At 34.6% G+C, this 14,593-nt stretch overlaps 1 protein-coding gene across 1 annotated transcript in view; it reads right to left on the bottom strand.

Moving 5' to 3' along the window:
* SUPT3H (SPT3 homolog, SAGA and STAGA complex component) overlaps nt 1-14,593 on the bottom strand; it is a 427,271-nt gene that overhangs the window by 51,499 nt on the left and 361,179 nt on the right. The gene's annotated exons all lie outside the window — the stretch shown is intronic.

Here is a 14,593-nt window from a genome sequence, read left to right on the forward strand (position 1 = left end):
GGTAAGATCTCATTTCTGGAAAAGCTTTTGGCAGTCACTTTTTGGAATCCACAATTTCTGTAGCTTTGTATGTTTTTACCATACCCTTTCTACCTCTAAGCCTCCCTCTCCATATGTGGTCAGTCATGCCGCTGCCAGCAGAATTCAAACGGTCCTCAGCACGGCCTGTTCGTCCACATAAGGGCAAACGTGGGGCAGGAAGGGAGTACAGCGTTCATGGACCGCAAGATAGTCTGAAAGTTTCTGGCATAAAGAGCACATTATCGTTCATTTTATACACCTGAAAGTGGACACAGAAACATTAGCACATTTTTTTGAAAGCTATAAAGACCATCAGTGGGTCTGGGTCTCCATCCCACGCTCAGACGTCAGGATGGGCCTCCGTTTGTGAGTCCTGGAAGGGCACTATTGGCAAACCAGCACTATAATCTATATTTTTGAATTCTACTAGGGTGACAATGATTTTAAAAGAAATACTCTGTTTGAATTTTTTAAAACATGTTCTATATGTTAAGTACAGTGCTAGGAGCTTTCAGGTATTATTACTGCCTAAAAATTTCTAATTTTAACAAATGACAAAACTGAAGTTCAGGCAAATTGTCTGACTCAGAAGCCCTTGAAAAAACACCAAAGACAGGAGAAGCTTAGTTAAGCAGTGATCATGAAACAATATTAGTGAAAGTTTTGGTTCATTTAGGACAATTACTTTAAATGAGACTGTGTATGTACATACATATACATGCACATATATATACAGTATATGTATACCATATCTATTTGAAATATTATACATATAGATATGCATTTTAGAAATATTATATGTGTGTTTAAAAAATAGAAGTGACAGAATGGAAATACAGTGCTTACATCTCTGGTGCTGGTTTTCTAATAACAGCTTCTCTGAAAACCATGTCAGCACCATGACTGACTAAACCGTGCACATATTAAACATGACGGACACACTCCTGAGACAGCTTTCACCATGGTAGAACACAGGGAATTCCACATAAATTTTCAGAAGTATAAATAAAGCCTCGTGAGTCTTTTAGAATAAATACCTCTGGGCTTAGTGAGACCACAGCCAAGCAGCCTAGAAGTTCTATCCTTTGCTTACGAGTTTGTGAACTATGATACTGAGAACTATGTAATCCAAGTATTTTAAATGCTTCCACAGCATTTCAAGTATAATCGTGAAAATTTAAAAATACTCCTTTATCACATAGTACATAAAAAGTGCAGTTCTTTGCAAAGCTTGCTTAAGTGAGATAGTTGAGTACCTAAAACCTACTTTAAAAGTTATACCAGTAATGCCATGTTCTATCAGCATGATACTGGCTTCCTTATTAGCAAATTCACTTTAAATAAATTCACTGGGGGTGACCTAGTGGTACAGCTGGTAGCCTGTGACGTCAAGTTAAATGGCATATTTGATGACCAACGAATCCCTAGAAAATTAGTTTAAAATGATGTATTATTTTGTCAAACACTCTTAAGAATTAGCTCTTTAGAATCTCTTTAGAGATACAAAACCCCTTGAAACCACTCCCACAAATAGCCAACTTTAAAATAACTGCCAAGCCACCTGCTTTTCTCTAGGAAACATCATAAACTCACAAGTTAGTAAAGCTATGGAAAGCCTTCAAAATCCCTATCTTTCTGACAAAGTTTACTTATTTTGTTCTAGAGACTTTATTTCCCCTTTTCTAAGAATTGCAAAGAAGTCCCCACATCAGATTTAGTTCAAGGCCCAGACTTATTTGCAAAAGAAGGACTCATAACATAAGTGGATGCCAAAGAACACTTCTTTATCACTTTAGTCTCGACTTGGCACAGTGTCTCAGATGGTATTCATTTGGAATAAAGAGATCGATGACATAACTTGTCCAATCCTCCTCCATAAGTGGCTTTACTAGAAGTGGGTAAGGGCAGAAAAATATAAATTATCTGTCTGTAGGCAACCAAAAACATACCAACTCATCTTGGAATAATTTAACCAATAAGATGATTTAGAGGACAGTTCAGTGGCACCATTTTTGGAAGGCAAGAGCTTAGCAGAAGGAACATAAATCAAAGGTGACTGGCAGGTAAAGGATATACGCAGCAATCAGCCAAACCATGTGCATACTGGCACAAATTCAATAAGATCATTTATAAAATTTTTAAGGCAGAAGTACACAAAAGGGGGTCTGGTGCTAACTAAATCCACAGATAGCTTACATGCCACTGAAATAAACACTTCCAGATGGGAGTGTACAAAAACCTTTCACAGAAAGAAATGTTTTCTTTCATAAATCTGAAGGAGGGACTCTTAGCAGGGAATGGCAAAAGTCTGAAATTGAGACTGAGCTTCTTACAGACTGGAAGCGCTTGTTGAGCTGAAATGATTGTATGGGTAATGATGCGCTACACAGCAAGAATCCATTTAGGGGCATCCCTACAATCAAGAAGGCTGGATTTCTGTTAAACTGAGGAAAAAATGCTAACTTATCATTCCATAAATCCTATAAAATCTGGTTTCTGAGTTAATGTTGCTCTCATTACTTTCCTTGCAGTTTCTTTTTGAGAGCAAGGACGTGGAGGAGCAGTGGTGGAGACAATGGGTTCACATAGAGGTAGAGGCTGCTAATCAAAGTTTAGCAAAATAATGCTTTGGAACTAAAAGCTATTGCAGGCACGGCGACAAAAATTTTCAAAGTCTGGTTCGATTGTAGTCCTCTTTCAGGAATGCATGGCCAAATTCATCAATGACTTAGTCAATTTGTTTATCAAAACAGCATAATAATATGTGGGACTTTCTGGTTATACACACACACACATACACACTTCCAGAAATTCAAACAGAATGTCTGAATGTCAATTTTATTTTTTAAATTCAGGTGATCTATGCTTTAATCTCTCTCCACCCACAACCAGGAAATCCCCTTGAAATTAGTTTCCTTGTTGAATCTTTACACTTCATGCAAGTTCTTTGTGAAGCATGTGAGCACTGAATTTAGTCTTGAGAATATTGTTAATTATCTATTCTATGCACTGGGCCAAATTATAAAACTTGTCATCCTGTATTCTTCTCTTAGTCAGGGTCTTATCCTTCTTATTCTATATGTCAAGTATCTCTTGAATACATTTTTATCTTATCTGTTCCCACTGCCATTGCCTCAGAAGAGGCTCTTGTAGCTTCTCACTTGCAATATCGCAGTGGTCTCACTGTCTATTATAGCTCCTCACTCCAGTCTCTTGTCTACACAGTCATCTGAGTTATTTTTCTACAATATAGAGCTGATCATATTAACTCCTTGATCAAAAAAATTAAAATAGCTCTTTGATGACATCAGTTGTTTAAGAAGAAATTTTCCAAAATCTCACTGAGGACCCCAATACATACCATAGATAAAAAATTATCTGTAGTCTTTAGATAAAACATTATTATAGTGGAATACCTATACAATATTAATAATCTGGGGTTTCTGCAGCTTGATAACTGTTGGCCTATATCATAAAGTCTAGGTAAACTGGCTTGGAATTAAAAGTCCTTCTCAAAATGGCATCACCCTTCTCCAAATGAGGCTCCCACTGATGCTTCCTCTCCCCTCCGTGTACTCCAGACCCAGTCCCTCACCTCTGCCTGAGCAGCCGTGCTGCTCTTTTCTTTTTTAAAAATTTTATGTCTGCTCTTCATCCTGCCTGTATTATCTTTTCAAAATTTTTACTCATTCACTCACCTTTATCTTATAAACTGAGTTCAAATGTTAATGACCCTACAAAATTTCCTCCTCTTCCTTCGGCAGATTTTGCATTCCTTTCTCTGAACCTGAGGCACTTTGTCTGCCTTTCGGTTACAACACCAATCACATGGCACTGCTCATACACACACCTGCACCTCCTTTGCTATGTCGGAATATCGTACTCCCATCCCAATGTATGTCTAACACAATGTTTGACAAAAGTTTATTGAATTAATAAATGGACATATCAGGATCTCAAGACAAAGAGGCATGTTAACACTGGTCCTTCCACTTCTAAATCACGTGTAGTTCAATTGTATGAATACGGATTCTGGAAATCCACTGTTATTACCTACTCCAAACTAAAAATTCAAGTGTTGTCCTTTGTATGTGAAGTGTACTTTCATTCTGTCAGGAAAGCATGTGCTTTGAATTGTTTTTCTAGCAGGAATGGGTGACAGATTGACTCATAGCAGTTCATTGTCTTGCCTTTCCTCCTAATTAATTTTTTACTTTAACCACTTGAGACCTGGTTGCCATCAAAAACTAAAGCAAAGTTAGTTCATCCACGTGAGGATCAATCCCTGTCTTCTTAGTAGCTTCACAGAAAAGCACAATGTAAAGGCCAAGCTAGCTTTCTTTTCTCTCCTTCTCTCCTTTTTTTTGAACACCAAAAGCCTACTTGGATGAGAAAAGTTTATTAAGTATAACATATTTGTTATTAGGGTCTTACCTAAGTAGTCTTGGATACAGAAATGGGTGTTTTGGGTTAGACCAGGAATGTACAATAAGATCAGAGCCAGAAATGTAGTCTCCAACGTCTCTACTGGAAACTATAAAATCTGCACAAGTGTTTGAATTGGAATTGACAGGAACCTGTAGACCAGGTTATGAACTTCTGGAGCCAGAGAGTCAACTCAAATACTCCCTCCCTGGTATTTCCAACAGGGGGCACAGCAGCTCAGCTGTCACCTTGACTGCACCTGGGCAAATTCAGAGCCTGACACTGGGCTCCATCCACTTGACCTGTGCCAACTAATCAGCCAAAATATTTCCAGATCTGGAGCACACACTCCACATATTGGGCAAATGCCCAGAACTGCAAGTGCACTCTAATCAGGTGGGAGAACCTATCCAGGTGCCAGGGCAAGAATCAACATCTGACTGACATATGGGCTATGAATTTTCTCTTCTCACAGCTTGGGGTCATGCAGAGGCGGTATGTAGGGGTGGAATATTTGATCTGTGCATACATAGCCTGGGGGATTTGGTTTAAATCAAATCATAATTAAAACACCAGTCAGGAGAACAAGGCATAACTATTTTTTTCTGCACATTTTTCCTACCTTGCATTCAGCCTTAAATATATGTTGGGTACAATAAGAGTATCGATTTCATTTTTGTAAAGTGTAAATTTCCCATTTAAAACAATCCACTTACTATGTTGTGGGATTAACTTTGCAATTACATCAATAAATTAAATGACAGTTCAATGACTACATTTGTTGACTAAAGTATACAACACTATTTAAGAAATTGCCAAAAAGTAAATCACCTCCACTTCAACAGGCTCTCATCATGGGTATTTGGAGGGGATTTTTGTCAGGCTATTAATATACAAATAGTATACAAATGTTTCACTTAAACAAAACACTTATGAATGTTAGATGTTTCTGGCAATGGTAAATAAAAATATTTTAATGAAACTGACATGTTATTTTCTAGTATCGAACTAGTTTAGATACATTAATTAAAAAATTTAAATAGTATTTTTCCTAGGTCAACATGATTAATTTAATATAATGAATGACTTATACGTCTAACTGAATATTTATAATCCTCTTGTTTATTCATAGACTGAAAAGAAGTTTCTGGTCATTTTTAGAGCACAATTTTTAAATTTAGAAATAGCTTAACTTAGTTTCGTTCCTCACAACTGATCCTTTTGCTGCTTTCATGAAGTTATGAGTAAAAGAATCCTGTGTTTTTTTTTTTGTTGTTTTTTTTTTTTTAAAGAAGAGATATTTTCCTTTTGGGAATCACTAAAAAGATTTTTCCATTCTATTTCCATTCTCCCAGAAGATTGCAAAGACCTAGAAACTGTAGTAATACATACAAATCTCAAGATTTAGTCCTTTTAGAATATTCTGCTGAAAAAGTTTCTCTTTGGTGTAAATTACCCCTCTTTCTTTGCACCCATGTCCCCAAGATACAGTATACCTTTTATAACAAAAAGAGATTCATTAACTTCTTGAACTACTTCCAGTTGAAAAAGACTTTGAAAGATACAAACTTGGAGGAAAACACAGGGCTGATTAGGGCTATCATCTTTCATTGCCACTCTAACATGCCCCCATTACAGAAAATTGATTTTCCTTTTCTCAAACTATGTTCCTGAAAATTCTAGGATTCTTTGAAATATTTCTAGGGGCCTCATAGACATTTGGTTTGAATGTCCATTATAATTTTTGTGCTACTCAAAATAAAGGTTCTGTCATTCATCATTTCATATTTGAACTTCTTATAAATGCTTTGTTGGTCAGGAAGTTGTGTTTTGGAATTTAGATTTGTTTTGCTTTTTGATATTTAAAGCAGTCTAAATACTCTATATAAAATTGTGCAAGTGAGTAAATCACCTTAGGAAATTTGAGGTCTTTATTACTAATATAAAAGTAAAGGCAGGAAAAAGCAAACCATGTTTGAATATTCAATGTACAACGTAGAGATATATACTAGGTGTTAATAATATCAGGATTTTACAAACTAGAACTGCATAATTCCTTATAAACAAATTTGCTGGCATCCCCAAGGTAAGATATTGCTAGATACAGTTTAAATGAGATAAGATTCTCTTCCCTTCTCCCCTCATTCTGCCCGCTGATTAAAAAAAATTAACTAAACAGTTTTACAATGTAACACGACTGTACCAACTTCATTTGGCAAAAGAGAATCAAGATATTACGCTTACAACAGCAGAAAATGTATTGGTAATGAAGTTCACCAAATCTGGATTCAACTGGAAAAGCAAAATAAATTTAATTCTGAGACTTTAACAAATATTTGTCAGAGAAAGGGCCTTAGGTAATTGAGATTTTCTTTGTAACATCTTTGAGTAGCTAACAGTGCTTTAAGATTCATTAAAAATATTTTCCAGAAAACCATTAAGAATTATGCTGGATAAGAAACCCTTGTATTGATTTCCTCTAAACACTTACCAGTTTAGAAATGTAAGCACTTGTTAGAAATTGTTAGTGAAACAACTTTTAAACCAAGAATTCTTACTATTTCTCTTTTGAGCCAAGTCTACTGCAGGTCTCTGTAGAACACTATTAAAAACTACTATATTCTGAATCAAACTTTTCTTAATGCTGTGTAACTAAAATAAAATATGGAAATACAGTAGAGATTGAGGGATGTGATATTCCAAATGTTAACCATAACTTAGATTTCAAAACACCCTCACTATTCTTACTGAATGAGATTTTAAGAGTGGATCTTCCCTATATGACACAGATTGAATACCTCTTGGATCGAATACCTCTTGGAATACTTGTCTTCTGAACGATGTAGTTTAGCAAATGCTATCTCATGTTTTCAGGATACGACCACCCAAAGAGTTACGAATACAGGCCAATCTACAATGAGAAAGTTTAATGGGTAGGATTCATTGAAGCCTGTGGTACCAGTGAACCACAGAGTATTTAACTCCTTTTCAAAGAAAGGGCTCAGGTCCTTCCTATATGACCTTAAGCTCCGATCTTATTTTAAAATTAAAAGTAATTAAATTAAATGCTTCATGTTTTTCCAGAGAACACTCACTTCTAGGTTATTCTTATATGATAAATATGCCACGTTAATTTTTTTCCCTGAGAATCAGTGGCCTATGGTTTTAAACAGGTACTTAGCCCCAATCTATAATGCTAGATTTAGTATTGAGAAAATTTTTACTTTCCATAAAAATACAAATAATTTAAGAATTCTACCCAATTTCTACTTGGTATTTACAATATTATTTTGTAACATTTAATTTTGCACATTGAACACATAAAAATACAGACAAATCTAATGTGTTAATGACATAAATATTATTTACAAATGTGAAATTCTAGATTAAAATAATCAATGTGCCATGCCACTTTTGTTTTTAAAAATTTAATGTGAGGAATTCTTAAAGGAAATTGTATGGTTTTGATCCCTATTAGTCTATTATGAGCATTCCTAAATAACTAATGACATGAGAACATCCCTAGCACCCCCTAATAAATACATATACATCAAAGAAAGTGACCCTAGGGGAAGGGCATTAATCTGAGAGTCAGGAGGCTGGATTCTAGGGTTAGCTCTCACGCATTTGCAAGGTGTCTTTGGATACATCACAAAGCTTCTCTGAGGCCAAGACTGACTGGCTCTCTCAAGTCCTAGCCAGCTATAAAATGCTATGATTCTGTATCAGATTTTAAGAAAGCTGAGTAGAGACGGAAGAGACTTGTTTCTAGAGACACACTTACGGTATTATTTAGGTTAATGATCATGCTTAAACGAGCAATTTTATTGTCTCACTATTCTAGTTCAATAGAAAGCCATCTGATAATATGCAAGCTCAGGAGGTAACATAATTTTCTCCTGTGAATATCAGGAGAAACTAAAATAGACTTAGGCATTACACATGGGATTATGTCATCCCACTCAGTGAATACAGTTTCTTTTCTGTCTTTTAAAATTACAGGCCTGGTTTTATTGTCAGCCATTTACAGCACTTCCCATGGAGAGCTAGGCTTGAGCTTCAGAGCAGGTAACCATGGACACATCACCCACCGTTGATAAACAGGAGGCTCTAGATAAAACACGTCTTGACCACCTTCCACATGACAAGAGAGTACACTGCGTTACCCTGCAGGGTATTCTCTTTGGGAGAAGAAACCAAATGTTCTAATCATAAAATTTTTAAATACTTTTTACTTTTAAATCTGTACAAGTAAATTCTAAGAATTTTCTTTAAAGACCATTATTATTACCATTCAAAAGCATTTGAATTTTTAGGCTGTGACAGAAAATGCTCTTCAAATAATTAAATTCCTACCAATTTTTTGATGGGACAATTCATTTAAACCTTTTCATATAGCTTTTTTTGGGCCCTGATGCCCCTCGTTTTTTCCTTCATAGATTTAGGTAATACATGTAAAATGCTACCAATATCTTTGGAAAAACACAGAACAGAAAACAGAAAGACCTGAGATATACTTGTAATAATTTAATAGATGATAAACAATTCTAACAAATAAGAACAGGATAGATTATTCATTTAATTAACTAGAATATTTTGATATTTAGTTCTAATGCTGTACAAACTCTCATATTACATGTTAGATAAAAAGAATTATAGTTAAATGCAAAAAAGATAAATAATTTTAAAACATTAAAAATATAGATACATGTAACCAATCTCAGGTTATAAAATGATTTTTTTTTAAAATCATAAGACAATGAAAAAATTGTAGAGGATAAAATCAGTGGATCTAACTACATTAAATCTTATATATTGAAAAAAATCAAGGAGCTGAGGATGGTGGCACATGAGTCCCAGCAATTTGGGAGGCTGAGGCAGGAGAGTGGCTTAAGCCCAGGAGTCAGAGGCTTCAGTGAGCTATGATTGTGTCACTGCATTCCAGTCTGGGCAAGAAAGCAAGACTCCTCTCAAAAAAAAAAAAAAAAACAAAACCAGAAAAGAAAAGAAAAGAAAGAAATCAAATTAGAAAAAAATTAAAAGATAAATGAAGAACTGAGAAAAATATCTGCAATAAACCTGACAAAAAATTTTATTGTTCATAATTGATAAATGGCATTAAAAATTTTTAATTAGAAAAATTTCTTCATATAAGTTAGTAGATTCATACAAATTAATCTACTGCCCTATGGAAAAATGACAAAGACATGATTAAAATTCAAAGAAATACAAATTATCAGTAAAAATGTTCAATGTCATGAGTTATCAAACACAAATTAAAGCAAAATGTAATCACTCATAAGCTATATGTGAACTTGGGACTAGTTAAAATGTTATTTTTTTCCGTGCATAAATGAGAAAGAGAATAGTTTGTATTTCTTAAGGTTGTTATGAGAATCAAGTGAGTTAATACAATATGTTGCATGATATATAAGTGCTTAATAAATATTAGCTGCCAAAATTGCTATTTTGTTTTTGCCTGTAACAATGACAATAAAAATGATAACACTCAATGCTGACTAGAGTTTATACTCTCATATACCACTTACATGATCATAAATTGGTTCAAGCTTTCCAGAAATTATTGTGGCAAGATTATCAAGAAAATTAAAAGAATCAATGCTTTGATTCATCAATTTCACTTCTTGTAATCTATCCTAAGGAAACAACCAGATAGATGGATACAGATTTACATATAAGAATATCCACTATTGCTATTTATAACCTAAATAAACAACCATATGGGAATGGTAAAGTGAATAAAAGTACGTTCAGATGCATAATGTATACTATGAAGCTATTAAAAATCATGTTCGTAAGGAATGCATGATATGCCATAAAATGATAAGTAAAAATATTAGAATAACCACAATTTTACTTAAATTATTATTATGTATATATACAGAAAAAGGACAGGATGAAAAGGCAGTGATATATTAATAGTAGTTATCTCTAGGATATGTTTTATATTATTCATTACTTTTCTGTATTGTCTTAATTTTGTAACATACTAGCACTTCTTTTATAATCAGTAAATGAAGAAACTTTAAAAATTGAAGAAAATGGAACCAGTCATTTTTTTATTTATCAATTTTGATATGTTCATTAATCTCTGAAAATCTTTTTTTAAATAGCACACACAAATATATACACTCATCTATACTGTAACTGAAGAAGCTTTATAAACCTGAGGCCATCCATTTTTTCCTTAGATTTCTGTTCCACAGAGCTGGTATGCAAAATCCAGCTAGTATGCAAAAAATTGGTGGTAACTATGTACACTAAGCTACTGAGACTTTATGTTTTATGATAAAATTAATGTTCTTTAATCATTATTAAACCAAAAAATAAAAATGGGCCAGGTGCAGTGGCTCACGCCTTTAATCCTAGCACCCTGGGAGGCTGAGGTGGGAGAACAGCTTGAGCTCAGGCAGTCTAGACCAGCCTGAGCAAGAGCAAGACCGGTTTCTGCTAAAAATAGAAAAAAAGTAGCCAGATGTGGTGGTGCACGCCTGTAGTCCCAGCTACTAGGGAGACTGAGGCAGGGGGATCACTTGAGCCTGGGAATTTGAGGTTGCTGTGAGTGATGATGACACCACTGCACTCTAGCCAGGGTGACACAGCAAGACTCTGTCTCAAAAATAAATAAATAAATACAAATAAATAAAAACGAACATTTATTCTCAGGAACAATCATCTTTAAATGGTATTACAATTTTAATTGTATCTGTAAATAAATCACATTATTATTTAAATTTTTAGTTTTTTCTAGGGTTAGTGTGTGTACATGTGCAGGTAAGAGCATTTGTGTGTGGTTGGGTGGAATGGTTTCCTCTTACTCTGTATTCTTGTCTGATATCTCTTAGAAAATATACTATAGCTATTACTGCTACTACTACTTCTATTATTAAAATAATTTATTAAGAGCTTACTACATGTCAAGTTCATAGTACTTGTTAAGTCCTATCATGAGGTATGTTCTACTACCCATTTTACAGATGAGGAAACTGAGCCATAAAGAGGTAAAGAAACTTGCAGTAAGGCTACTTAGCTAGTAGGTGGCAGAGCTGGGATCTGAACCCCGCCTATTTAGCTCCAGGATCAAAGTTCTTAATCACCACCCGACATCAACTACTATGAATAAAAGCACAATAAAAGATGGCAAGCATCAAAATTACTTACAAGATTCTAGGTTGCATAAGCACTCTAAAACACTACAGATCATATTAATAGAATCTGAGGTGATTTTTAGAATTACTTAGGAAAAATAAACAAGAAGCAAAAAAGTAAAACTACATTCTTTAAAGGTTCTTTAAAGTGTGTATACAGAAAATCAGGCATATATGGGTGGGGAAAGTTGCAAAAGTGTATATTTCAGGAGAAGGATTTTGAAGCTAGGGGTTGGAAGGCACAAATTTTAGCCCTGGTGTAATCTAATCTAATCTAATTAATAGCATAAATTCAGGAAAATTACTTAAATCTTTTAGGTATGATACCTTCTCTGATCTTCTGAATAGGACTGAAAATAACTGAGAACACAGAAAAGATAGAAATCACCAATTAAAACCAATATGACAAAGACAGTAGTGTTATAACTGGTTGAGCAGGAATGGATGGTTTCTAGATGTCTCCACTACACTTGTGAACACACTGTTCACAGGTGAGTGGCAGGTGACTGATGTTTATGTCATCCTTCCCCTTTACTCCCGGCCCCAGCAGCTACTACAGTGCAAAGCATTGCTTGTACTTTTTTCCCTCTCCTCCACTTAACATGGCTTTAATAATTCCTTTCTTCTATCATTTAAGTAATTCCCAAGGTAAAGAACTCACAATTCTTCATATAATGAATTGTATTCCTGAAATTGATCATGTTGTAATTTGGTGTAAAATTATTTCAGAAGTCATATACGTATAATAGAAGACAGAATGATGCTTCACTACAAGTAGATTTTTAAGTATACTATCTGATGTATGGTGGAATTAAGTTTCCATGTAACTATTACTCATTATTTCAATTCTCCAAATAAATTTCAAATTATTGGAAACTGGATATATACACATAGCTATATAGATATTCTAAATCAGATATTACATTTAAATATACATTAAATACTAGATTCAGAATGACATGATGCAAAGACAAAATCTCTATGTTACACAAATAGAAACTAGTTGCTCATTGGCATTGTAATTCAAAAGGGAAATTTTACTTTGGAGGTAAGTCAGCTCAGCCTTTCTGTATGAAAATTTAGGTCTCAACCTATGGTTACTACAGAGGCAGCCCACCTGCTTCCTGTCCTGTTATGAGCTGTAGCGCAAAGTCTGGTTAACAAAGTGTCCCCACTGCAGCTTAAGTACCCTCTCAAGTCCTCAGAGTAAACCTGAGGGAACAGAACACCAGCATCCCCCGACACCAGGGGGTTTCTATTATACCACAAGCTCCTCCCTTTAGCAGCTGGAGATATGTGGGAGCCAGGGCAGGGTGGACACATTATTGACATCCATAGTCTGCAAATCTATCCCATTTCAAAGAGAGAATTTTTAACTTTAAAAGGCAGATTTATGTATTATAATATATATCATGAAACTGTTCATGACATCAATAGAGTAGGCATATTCAGTCCTGTCGACTGGGCAGATTCTTACAGCTGAAGGTAATGGAGAGACCTATTTACGTGAGGCCTTTTTCTGATAGTGATAAAATCCCGGGTGCCCCAGTGGGGTGGGGTTCTTTACCATTTGCTGTTGATTTTTGTTTGACTGCTCTACTAGTGGCTGAGTGAGCCTTCTAGATCATGACTTATCTGTCCTATTTTCCAGACCTACTTAAATTAAGCATTTTAAAATTGTATCATTAGTTTTTAAAAGCACATTGGTTATACGTTTATTAGGTAAAAATTAGCTTAAGTTATACCTGACCTACATTAAAGTACGTTTTTTTTTTTTTTTTTTTTTTCAGATGTGGTCTTGCTCTGTTGCCCAGGCTGGAGTGCAGTGGTGCAATTATAGCTCATAGCAACTTTGAACTCCTAGGCTCAGGAAATCCTTCTGCCTCAGCCTCTTGAGTAGCTGGGACTATAGGTGTGTGCCACCATGCTCCATTAATTTTTTAATTTTTTTGTAGAGACAGGGTCTGGCTATGTTGTCCAAGCTATTTTTAAACTCTTGGCCTCAAGTGATCCTCTTGCCTCGGCCTCCCAAAGTGCTGGGCTTACAGGTGTGAGCCACCATGTCTGGCCTAAAGTACACTCACTACAACCTTTGACTATAATAGCAATAATATTAATACATGAGTACCAGGTCAGACATAGGGGGAAAAATATATATATATGTATATATATATTTATACACACACACACATATGCATGTTTAATAATGTCATCAACCAAGATGGTTCTCAAGTGATCTGTCCAATATAGTTAAAAAACAAAAAATTTGAAGAATGAAGCAGCTACCACTTCCTTTTGAGAAAGTAATGCAGACTTTATGACTAGAAGGTTTTCCTCGTGTTAGATACATTTTCCTTTATGTAATTTTATTTGTTACTTTTAGTTACCATTTTAGGTTACTTCTCAAAAATTGTTTCCCTTTGCTACCCTTTAATTACTTCTAGATTATTATTAGGCACTGCCTCCTTTTTTTCTCTGTCTCCACTCCATTGCCTCAATCTGTTAGTCATTATTTGGCTCTTATCTATGGTTTGATATTTTTAAGCCTTCATTATAAGCTGGCTCTTTCAATTTCAGTTGATTTTTAAATTCTTCCAATCATCTCATATCTTCCTAATTCCTAATTTTTCCTATTCTTCTTCCTTTTGGCCTATCATTTAAAATAACTTCACCTAACATGTAAAAGATATTTAATTTCATTCTTCCTTAAACATTAATGCAAAAGGATACACTGCTTTAATCAGCAATATTAAAATCATGTTCTTATAATATACAAGACAAATTTTAAATATTAAACAAAAGTGAAAATTGTCACTACTACAAAAAACTTCTCAAGACATTGGTAAAGCATGTTCTTGCTGTCACGCTGAGAATCTATATAATTAACAATAACTAATAAGAATAAAGAATGGAAAAAAAGCATTTTCTTTAAACACAAGGAAAAAAAGGTGATGATGTATCTTAGAAGAAATCATGAC

Source organism: Eulemur rufifrons, chromosome 15, assembly GCF_041146395.1.
Source record: "Eulemur rufifrons isolate Redbay chromosome 15, OSU_ERuf_1, whole genome shotgun sequence".
In the NCBI taxonomy this organism is placed as follows: Eukaryota; Metazoa; Chordata; class Mammalia; order Primates; family Lemuridae; genus Eulemur; species Eulemur rufifrons.